At 41.8% G+C, this 12,059-nt stretch overlaps 1 long non-coding RNA gene across 1 annotated transcript; it reads left to right on the top strand.

Moving 5' to 3' along the window:
- The first annotated feature begins 8,633 nt into the window (after window positions 1-8,633).
- Window positions 8,634-8,988, top strand: LOC128655432 (uncharacterized). The gene is made up of 2 exons (XR_008401793.1): window positions 8,634-8,796; window positions 8,877-8,988. It is a non-coding gene; the product is annotated as an uncharacterized LOC128655432 (long non-coding RNA).
- The last annotated feature ends 3,071 nt before the right edge of the window (window positions 8,989-12,059 follow it).

The following is a 12,059-nucleotide window of genomic DNA, read 5'->3' as shown; positions in this document are numbered from 1 at the left end:
ATTTGAATATGGTATTATTTTATTGTTATTTGTATTTTAAACTGTTTTAAATGCAACTTCATTGGTATTCATGATATTGTAACATTTGGCTTTGACACTATTGTTTTAAATGTTAACCAAAGATGGATACTTACTTTCTATGCATTGTATTTGCATGACACGAAACTGCTTTCATCAGACTGATTAAGACATTCATTCATTAGGAGGCATTTATAGCCCGGATGTTCTAATTCGAATACAGACTGCACTATCTCTTGAAAAAGTTGGGTTTGATCCCACGTAGAGGAATCAACCAGCCAGTCTTTCTTACACTCCCTCAGACGCCAGGTCGGTGTGAAGCAACTTCCAGTCCTTCAGCTCTAACAACGATCCGGAAGCGTTTGGAAATATACACAGGCCAGGTCGGAACACTCTCTCTACCACCTATGGCACGAGCAGGAAGTGGTGATATATATGTGATATATACTGTACATTGCTTATCTTATTATACACATTGTACGTGTGTTTTATCTATGCGCTTATATGTGTTATTAAACTCAGTTTTACTCTTAGAGTGGCGTGCGCTCTGTCTCCTTTTGTTTCCAATTTGGGTCTGTGTATATGTAGGTTTTTGGCACCTAATGGGACATTGGGGTCGATTTATCAAGCTCAGTATGGAGCTTGATGTCCCTTGTTTCCGGCAAGCCTTCAGGCTCGCCAGAAACAGAATTTATTAAGCAGCGGTCTAATGACTTGTCTGCCTGCTCTGAGGCCGCGGACAGAAATCAACCCGATCAAATACGATCGGGCTGATTGACACCCGTGCTAGCGGCTGATTGGTTGCAAATCTGCAGGGGGCAGCATTGCACCAGCAGTTCACAAGAACTGCTGGTCCAATGATAAATGCCAACAGCGTATGCTGTCTGCATTTATCAATAGGCAGCGATGTGCAGCAGACATGATGCGCTACTTTGTATCATGTCCGCTCGCATATTGTTAAATATGCCCTGATGTGTGTGAGACACTATGTATGACTGTGACACTGTGTGTGTGTGACACTGTAAGTGTGAGTGACAGTGTGTGTATGTGTGAGAGAGTGTGTGACACTGTGTGTGTGTGACACTGTATGTGTGAGTGACAGTGTGTGTATGTGTGAGGGAGTGTATGACACTGTGTGTGTGTGACACTGTGTGTGTGTGTAAAACACTATGTGTGACTGTGACACTGTGTGAGTGTATGTGTGACACTGTGTCTGTGACACTGTGTGTATGTGTGACACTGTGTGTGATACTGTGTGTGTGTGATACTGTGTGTGTGTGTGTGTGTGTGCCACAGCCAGTGTATGTATGTTTCACAGCCAGCCAGTGTGCATGTGTGTGTCACAGCCAGGTGGTGTGTGTTTGTGTGTATAAAATCCTCCAGTGTGTATGTATTTGGATCTGAGATTCAGCACAGCACGTCAATTGTGAAGATGTACAGCGCAGGTAGCACTATGAGGACACATGAAGCAGTCAGTGGATTCTACTTGGTAGTGCCTGGGTGCGTTCTTCAGAGGCGTGCAGACTTCAACTCTTTCTGCATTTAAGGTAGGCCTCAGACTTAGCAGCAGTACCCTATATGCCATAGTGTATAACTGCATACTGTGTTAACATTATTTACAAACTCTCTTCCTACAAGTGGTCCGCTTAATATATCAGCACTGCAGCACTGCTCATGTAATAGATAGCTAAACGCACAGAGCAAAATCAAATTGCTACAGCAGGCACAACTATAAACTATGGGCTAGATTACAAGTGGAGCGCTAATTTATTGCGTGCCCGTATATGGGCGCGCGATAAATAACCATCCATTGCAAGTGGCTGGTTATTGCTACCGCAATCTTGCTGTACCCATTAGCGTTCAGAAAATTGCCCACCAAAAAAAATTAAAAATTGAGCTTTTTTTATAAAAAACTACTGCACAGAGCATTTTTTATGGGTTAAACGTGGCAGGTGTTTGAAAAAAGATGGCACTGAAAAGTGCCTTTACATTGTGGTCTATGGAAACTGTATATTCCCTGTAAATATTTATATGATTATATACACATATATATTAATGTGTTATGTGTATATACACATATTAACTCATAAATATATATGTATCTAAGCATATACATATATATTTAAATTTACTTCACATTGCTGCACGACTTAGCCCCTTCACTGCGCTTGGGTTCTGTGCCGTGTATGACGGTATCAGAACGAGGCTCCCATTGTAGCCTATAAAAGCACGCTCTCATGAGCACAAAGCTTTCATGCAATGCGAACACATTTGCGTGCGCTAGTATTACAAAGTGGAGCGCTAATATTGATTTAGCGAAAGCAATATTTTGCACTCCACTTGTAATCTGGCCCTATAGGAGGGGGAGGTGCTGACCTTTTCCCTGCACAGACCAGAGATCAGGACAACTGTTTTATAATTATTCATAAGAAATGAGGAACTAAACTTTATAAGACTTTATTAACAATAACATAAATCAATAATTGAAGGAAAGAAATTTTCTTACCATTGAGATTATTAACATTATCTATAATATACTATTCACTCACATTAGAAAAAAATCACAATTAAAAAGCAAACAGAATGCTTACAATAAATGTCCCCTGCATTTCTGGCGGAGGTAAAAAAAATGCCCATGTGCAATTGGAAATGCTGACAAATATTTAACGTGCACTGCTAAACTGTAATACAACAAAAAAGCTAACTGGACAAGAAGAAAGCTGTGGGCGGAGCTTAGTGGCCATTTTCAGCTGCTAACAAACAATTATTATCTGAAAGTTTCATGTACTTCTTACAAGCTTATAGATGTGGAACCCATAGCAAGATGCTTGTCTGGTATGTAACAGTAAGTAAAAAAGAATAAGTACTAGGTCTAGACTGTCCCTTTAAAGAGACATTCCAGTCAAAATTGAAATGCACAAAGATGAACTACATCTTTGAAAATAAACATATTTGCATTGTAATATACATGTATTGGCAAAAATGCTTCTAGTAAAAGTTTTCACTGTTTTAATGTTAACATTTATCTTTGCACGTGCATGTGAAGCATAGCTAGATATTCTAAGTGCACCAGCATCTTAAATAATACAGCTTCTCAGAGCACCAGTGGGGCTTGTATAATGTTAGCCATTAACAAATTGAGTCATTACCAGATGGTACAAGCACCGTAGGCTCTCTGAGCAAGTGCTGTTTTAAAAATGCTGGTGCACGGTACAGACTTAAATACACTTTTGAAACAGGTATAGCTTTTATTAGAAACGTTTTTGATAATAAATATATACTAAAAAATGCTTCTTTTCAGAACTGAAATGCATCCATGTGGATTCCAATTTAGGCTGGAATGTCCCTTTAAAATGACATTCTAATGCAAAAGCGACATGATCTGATTCCATAAGCCTTGCAGCTTCGGAGCAGAATATGGCTATTGATTGGCAGGTTGTGCAACTGCTGCTTCTGATTGGCTCACTGGCTGTGTTCTGCTCAGGATTTGCAATGCTTGCAGCTACCTAGTGGGACATTTATTACACATTTTACCCCTTTTGTAAGGGTTAAACACATAATTATCTTAGATGAGTAATGCAAAAATGACATGCTCAAACAAAATAGAACGTGTGATTTATGCCCCTGGCACACACTGCGGAATGTAATGAGAGTACGGTCAGATTTTCTGCACATGTAGGGGGGGGGTGACTGTGTGTATGCGCCCCTGATACACAATGGGGAAGGCAGCTGGGAGTATGGTCAAACCCTATGCACAGGTAGGGGGTGCACTGTATTTATCAGCCTCTAGTACTCACTGAGAAGGCAGCTGGGAGTATGGTCAAACCCTATGCACAGGTAGGGGGTGCACTGTATTTATCAGCCCATAGTACTCACTGAGAAGGCAGCTGGGAGTATAGTGGGTGCACTGTATTTATCAGCCCCTAGTACTCACTGAGAAGGCAGCTGGCAGTATGGTCAAACCCTATGCACAGGTAGGGGGTGCACTGTATTTATCAGCCCCTAGTACTCACTGAGAAGGCAGCTGGGAGTATGGTCATACCCTATGCACAGGTAGGATGTGCACTGTATTTATCAGACCCTCTGTGCAGGTAGGGGGGATGCACTGTGTGTATGAGCCCCTGATACACACTGGGGAAGGCAGCTGGCAGTATGGTCAAACCCTATGCACAGGTAGGGGGTGTACTGTATTTATGAGCCCCTGGTACTCACTGAGAAGGCAGCTGGGAGTATGGTCAAACCCTATGCACAGGTAGGGGGTGCACTATATTTATCAGCCCCTGGTACTCACTGAGAAGGCAGCTGGGAGTATGGTCAAACCCTATGCACAGGTAGGGGATTAGGATGTACTGTATTTATCAGCCCCTGGTACTCACTAAGAAGGCAGCTGGGAGTATGGTCAAACCATATGCACAGGTAGGGGGTGTACTGTATTTATGAGCCCCTGGTACACACTGGAAAAGCAATTGGGATTATGTTTAGACGCTCTGCACAGGAAGGGGGTGCACTGTTTGTATGAGACCCTACTAAACAATGGTAAAGGGAACTGGGAGTATGGTCTGACCCTCTGTATAGGTGGGGGTGCACTGTATGTATGAACCCATGGTACACACTGGGAAAAGCTACTGGGATTATGATTAGATCCTCTGGATAGGTAGGTGATGCCCTGTGTGTATGAGCCCCTGGTACACAATGGGAAGGCATCTGGCAGTATGGTCAGACTATCTTCATGGGTAGGAAATGCTCTGTGTGTTTGAGTCCCTGGTACACACTGGGGAAGGCAACTGGGATTATGGTCAGACTCTCTGCACGGGGAGGAAATTCGCTGTGGTTTAAGCCCCTGGTACTCACTGAGGAAGGCAGCTGGATGTATGGTAGGAGTCTCCTCCGGGGAAGGAAATTCGCTGTGTGTTTAAGCCCCTGGTACTCACTGGGGAAGGCAGCTAGGAGTATTTTTAGACACTATGCAAAGGAATGGGGTCACTGTACACCCCTGGTACACACTCTGGAAGGTTTTCTGGAGTATGGTAAGACCCTCTGCACAGGTAGGTGGTGCAGTGTGTGTTTGACCCCCTGGTACATAATGGGGAAGGCCGATGGGAGTATGTTTAGACATTCTACCCAGGTAGGGGGTGCACTGTATGCATGCACAGTGTGCACTGGTACACACTGTGGGAGGTATCTAGGAGAATGGTCAGACCCTCTGCACAGGTAGGTGGTGTCCTGTGTGTTTGAGCCCCTGGTACAAACTGGGGAAGGCATCTAGGAGTATGTTTGATCAATATGCACAGGTGGAGGGTGCACTATGTGTAAGACCCTGGAACACACTGAAAAAGGTATCTGGAAATATAGTCAGACCCTCTGTGCAGGTAGGGGAATGCACTATATGAGCCCCTGGTATAAATGAAGAAACCTTCATTCTTCAGTAGCCATCAACAGAAGAGGATGCTCCGCGCCGGATGTCTGGATGAAGACTTCTGCCCGTCTGGAGGAACACTTCTTGACGCTTGGATGAAGACTTCTCCCGGCTTCGTTGAGGACTTCTGCCCACTTGGATGAAGACTTCTCCCGGCTTGATGAGGATGGATGTCCGGTCTTCAAAAACTGTAAGTGGATCTTCGGGGGTTAGTGTTAGGTTTTTTTAAGGGTTTATTGGGTGGTTTTTATTTTTAGGTTAGGGTTTGGGCAAAGAAAAAAAGCTAAATGCCCTTTTAAGGGCAATGCCCATCCAAATGCCCTTAAGGGCAATGGGGAGCTTAGGTTTTTTAGATAGGATTTTATTTGGGGGGGTTGGTTGTATGGGTGGTGGGTTTTACTGTTGGGGGGTTGTTTGTATTTTTTTTTTACAGGTAAAAGAGCTGATTTCTTTGGGGCAATGCCCCGCAAAAGGCCCTTTTAAGGGCTATTGGCAGTTTAGTTTAGGCTAGGGTTTTTTTTATTTTGGGTGGGCTTTTTTATTTTGATAGGGCTATTAGATTAGGTGTAATTAGTTTAAATATTTTATAATTTCTTTTTATTTTGTGTAATTTAGTGGGGGGGTTGTAATTTAGTTAATTGTATTTAATTAATGTAATTGATTTAATTGTAGTGTGGTGTTAGTGTAAGACAGTTTAAGTTTTATTTTACAGGTAAATTTGTATTTATTTTTACTAGGTAGCTAGTAAATAGTTAATAACTATTTACTAACTAGTCTACCTAGTTAAAAGAAATACAAACTTACCTGTAAAATAAAAATAAAACCTAAGATAGCTACAATGTAACTATTAGTTATATTGTAGCTAGCTTAGGGTTTATTTTACAGGTAAGTATTTAGTTTTAAATAGGAATTATTTAGTTAATGATAGTAATTTTTATTTAGATTTATTTAAATTATATTAAAGTTAGGGGTGTTAGGGTTAGACTTATGTTTAGGGTAAGGGGTTAATAACCTTAGTATAGTGACGTTGGGGGCGGCAAATTAGGGGTTAAAAATATTTAACTAGTGTTTGCGATGCGAGAGTGCGGCGCTTTAGTGGTTAATATGTTTATTATAGTGGCGGCGATGTCTGGAGCGGCAGATTAGGGGTTAATAATTTTATTTTAGTGTTTGCGATGCGGGAGGGCCTCAGTTTAGGGGTTAATAAGTAGTTTATGGGTGTTAGTGTACTTTGTAACACTTTAGTTATGTGTTTTATGCATGCTACAGATTTGTAACGTAAAACTCATAACTACTGACTTTAGATGGCGGTACGAATATTGACGGTATAGGCTGTACCACTCACTTTTTGGCCTCCTAGGCAAAACTCGTAAAACCGGCGCTATGGAAGTCCCATTGAAAAAGGAATTTTTGAAAGGTGCAGTAGTTACGTTGCGTTACAGCCAAAAAAGTGTGCGGTACAGTTATACCTGCAAGACTCGTAATAGCAGTGGTAGTGAAAAAGCAGCGTTATGAGGCCTTTTCACTCATAATGCAAAACTCGTAATCTAGCCTTATGTTATTTAAGAGAGATGGCTTGCATTTGGATGATAAAGGAATACAGTATCTGGGTGTCATGGATTTCCTTATTCCTTTCTGTCCCTTTAATTTTTACCTGTGCTCACACCTAGCAAGGTTATTTAAAGCCTGGACACGCCTCCCTCCCTGCTTCAGTATTGTTTCCAGTTTAGCATACAGCTTCACAGACCTGCTGCAGGGATTTACCTCTCTCTGTTCAAGTCTAACTATCTGAAGGTATTTAAACCTTTTCTAATACGGAGCCTACTTGAGCAACTGGAAGAGACATATGCTAAGTCTCAACATTTCCTAATTTGGATTAACAAACACCGCTGCTGCATTATTTTCCTGCTTAATTGCCTCTGGCAGATCAAGTGTTTTCCAAACCGCAACTGCAGTCTCATCCGATATAAGTTGTGAACTTTATAACTTTGTACAGACGCTTAACTTACATTGGACCACACTCACAGGATACCTCCTCATATTCCTCTTCACACGCTTCAGGAGTAGCGTGATAAACTTCAGACTGAACTTTTGTGAGTAACGCTACAGCACAGCACTTAATACCTGCTCCACCCATCTGCCTGTCAGCTCTCACAAACAGCACAGCTATCAGCGTGTATCACACTTCAATTGACTAACAGCCTGCTGCATCTGTACTGACCTAACGCTCCTCCTGTGTGCTCAGTGACTATCAGGAAAAGTGTATCCCATCCACGGTGCGTTTGGTTAACAACTGCTGTGCAACCTGATTCAGAAATACTGATCAGTAATTTAAATCAAATAGTAACTTTCAACTGCCATACAGACAGATACATTGTAACTTCCTCATTGTATCTTAAAGTAAGGCATACAATCATATATTTCCCACAGTTGAGATCCACAACCACAACCAGCTCGTTACATAATACTGAAGCCAATAAAAATGGATCCAGCGGAATTAGCTAAAATTGTTTACACTCTCTCCCAGAGGGTGGATCAGCTAAGTCATGGCCTTAGAGAATTACAAGTTCAAAATGAGACACTCAACAATATAATAAAAGACTCAATGAATAAATCAGCCACACCAGAGGCTACCCCAGAACCCCAAGTCTCTATGCCCGACAAATTCCATGGAGACAGGGCTATGTTCTCCCAGTTCAAAAACTCTTGTTATCTTCTTTTCAGTCTAAAACCTAAAACCTACGCAACTGAACGAGTTAAGGTTTTAACGGTCATTTCTTTTCTGCGAGGTGAACCCCGCAAGTGGGCTGACTCATTCTTTGAACAAGATCATCCTATTTTAACATCACTGGAAGACTTCTTCAAGGAAATGGCAATTCTTTATCAAGATATTAACACTCAGCTTACTGCAGAGACTAAAATGAGGTCTCTTAAACAAGGGAAAAAGCAGGTGGAGGAATATTTAAGTGAGTTCAAGCAATACAGTAAAGATACTGAGTGGAGCGATATTGCCCTTAGGAATCAGTACCGTCTAGGTCTAAATGATGCCCTTAAAGATGAACTCGCTCGTATAGAGCTTCCTAGGTCCTTGGAAGGACTAATCACACTAAGCATTCAGATTAATAGAAGGTTGAGAGAACGCAAATCAGAAAAACAAGGTATGGATACTATCACAAGACCCTCTTCAACTTACCAAAAACCTACAGTCACTCAAACCTCAGAACCTATGGATTTGGGATTCACTAGAGGCCCTTTACAACCAGAAGAAAGGAATCGCAGACGCATAAACAACCTCTGCATGTATTGTGCTTCAAATGCACATACTGTAAGAGAGTGTCCTATCTTACAAAGGCAGAAGAAACGTAAGTCCTTCAGAAAAACCACATGCTTAACCACTAATGTTAACCAAGTTGCTTACTGCTCTTTATCTCTTACCTTACAGTGGGATCTACACCAGCAAATCAGTGAAGCCATCATCGACTCTGGGGCACATTCTTCCTATATTGATTCTGTTTTTGTCACTATAAATAAAATACCCACTGTGTTGAAAGCAAGACCTGTGTCCATTAGAGTTATTGATGGTAATACAATTAGTTCCGGTCCTATTACACACCAAACTATTCCCATCAAGGTTTCCACGTCAAGTGCACACACTGAATTCATATCCTTTGATGTGATAAATTCTCCCATGTTTCCCCTGGTGCTTGGTCTACAATGGTTACAGACGCATCAACCCACCATACATTGGGATCGCCTCGAAGTCGAATTCCTCTCAGATTATTGCAAGAACACCTGTTTTCATCACTCCTTGATCTGTTCTATAAATCCTACTGGAAGAATTATTCCTTCTGACTATCAAGATTTTCAAGATGTATTCAGTGAAAAGGAAGCAGAGTCCCTTCCTCCACATCGCCCGTACGACTGTCCTATTCAACTACTTCCAGGAGCTTCCATTCCTTACGGGCACATATACCCTCTATCACAGCCTGAACTAGATCACCTCAAAACTTACCTTTCAGAGAATTTAAGGAAAGGGTTTATACAACCCTCTTCTTCCCCTGCTGGGGCCGGCATTTTCTTCGTCAGAAATAAGGACAACTCCCTACGCCCTATAATTGATTATAGGGAACTTAATAAACGGACTGTCAAGAACCGCTATCCCTTACCTCTAATTCCCGAACTCATCGAACGTCTCAGTCAAGCCACCATATACACTAAATTAGACCTACGTGGAGCCTATAATCTCGTCAGGATCCGAAAAGGAGACGAGTGGCTCACCGCCTTCAGAACAAGATATGGGCTCTACGAGTATAAGGTGATGCCTTTCGGGCTCTGTAATGCCCCGGCAACGTTCCAATATCTAATAAACGATATATTTCGTGATCTCCTTGACATCTGTGTAGTTGTATATTTGGACAACATTCTGATATACTCTACTAACATCATTGAACATATAAAACACGTCCGTTGGGTGCTCTCTCGCCTTAGACAACACCGACTTTTTGCCAAATTGGAAAAATGCATCTTCCACACCTCTGTTATTACATTCCTGGGTTATACTATCACTCCCACAGGAATTCAGATGGATGATTCAAAAGTGCAAACTATTAAAAACTGGCCCATACCTTCCTCCAAAAAGGACCTGCAAAAATTCCTCGGTTTCTCCAATTACTATAGGAAATTCATCAAGAATTATTCCTCTCTTACTAAGCCTTTAACTTCTCTTACAAGTGTCAAAACTACCTTCCACTGGACACCTCAAACACAGGCTATTTTCGAACACCTTAAGGATGTTTTCACTAAAGCACCGATTCTTAAGTTTCCAGACCCTGATGCCCATTATGTACTTGAAGTTGACGCCTCCAACTACGCTCTAGGGTCCATTCTGTCTCAACGTAAAACTCCAGAAGATCCACTCCACCCTGTTGCCTTCTTTTCACGAGTAATGACACCAGCCGAATATAACTAACCTGTAGGCAAAAAGGAGTTGTTAGTGATCAAGGTCTCATTAGAACACTGGAGACATCTCCTAGAGGGCAGTAAATTTCCGATACTAATATATACGGACCACAAAAATCTGGAATACCTTCTGACTAACCGTACCTTATCCTCTAGACAGCTAAGATGGAGTTTATTCCTATCAAGGTTTGATTTCCATATAACCTACAGACCAGGGAGTAAGAACGGGAAAGCGGATGCCTTGTCCAGAAAAGATACCAATCCTCATCATTCCGATACTCCTGGTACAGTCATTCCAGCTGAGCAATTCATTACACTATCTCCTACTTATCCTGAAGTCCTTAAACTCCTACAACAGAAAGATACTTCCATCCCTAAGCTTAAACTCACACTGGGACAAGATGGTCTCTATTACCACCAAGGACGTCTTTATGTACCACCTTCCCTTCGAGACAATTTGTTAAAAGAACATCATGACTCACCGATGGCAGGACATCTTGGAATCCATAAAACCTATGATCTTCTTTCACGTACGTACTGGTGGCCTGCTATCAGAACTTCTGTGCAAAGATATGTTCAATCTTGCCACATATGTACAGTTTCCAAGACTGAAAAAAGACCTCCTTTCGGATTACTCTTACCATTACAGATACCTGACCGACCGTGGCAAACCATAGGAATGGATTTCATCGTCGAACTTCCATTGTCACTTGGTTACAATACCATACTTGTTGTTGTTGATCATCTTACCAAGATGGCCCATTTCCTCCCATATCATAAGCTCCCAACTTCATCAGAACTTGCAGTTCTTTTCTTGAATAACATCGTCAAATTACACGGTCTCGCAGATTCCATTGTAACTGATAGAGGTAGTCAATTCACCTCTCGTTTCTGGAAAAAATTATGTGACACTATGCAAGTAGAACTCCGATTCTCCTCCTCATTTCACCCCCAATCAAATGGCCAAACAGAGAGAATAAACCAATGGCTCGAACAGTATATTCGTTCTTATTGTTCCAACCACCAAGACCAGTGGGCTAATACCCTTGCTATGGCTGAATATGCATACAACAATTCTACAAGTTCCACTACTTCCAAGACACCATTTTTTGCGAATTATGCTTTTCACCCTTCCTTCCAACTTCACCCTCGGACAGATTCAAACTGTCCCAAGGTTGATGACCTCACTAAGGATCTCCAGGATCTTTTCATAGAACTCAAGAGGCATATAGCTGATGCTCAGGCTCATCAGAGACGTTACTATAACCTCCGAAGACGTCAACCACCTTCCTATAAAATAGGTGATCTGGTCTGGCTGTCGACCAAGAATATAAAACTGAAAACCCCCAGCAAGAAACTTAGTGCTGTCTTCATTGGTCCTTATCCTATCACAAAGATTGTGAACCAAAATGCTGTTACCTTGGATCTGCCTTCTACTTTTCGACTTCATCCCACCTTCCACGTCTCTTTGTTAAAACCTCATTGCGAAACTAGACAGGTGGCCAGCCAGATTCCTCCTCTCATCTTACAGGATTCGGACACGGAATACGAAGTTGATGCCATCCTGGACTCCCGTATTTACCGTGGAACTCTTCAATACTTAATCCGTTGGAAGGGATTCTCTGAGGAGAATGACTCTTGGGAACCTTCCTCGAATGTTCATGCT

Source organism: Bombina bombina, chromosome 4 (assembly GCF_027579735.1).
Source record: "Bombina bombina isolate aBomBom1 chromosome 4, aBomBom1.pri, whole genome shotgun sequence".
NCBI classification, from domain to species: Eukaryota; Metazoa; Chordata; class Amphibia; order Anura; family Bombinatoridae; genus Bombina; species Bombina bombina.
This window is presented reverse-complemented; position numbering and strand designations above follow the sequence as displayed.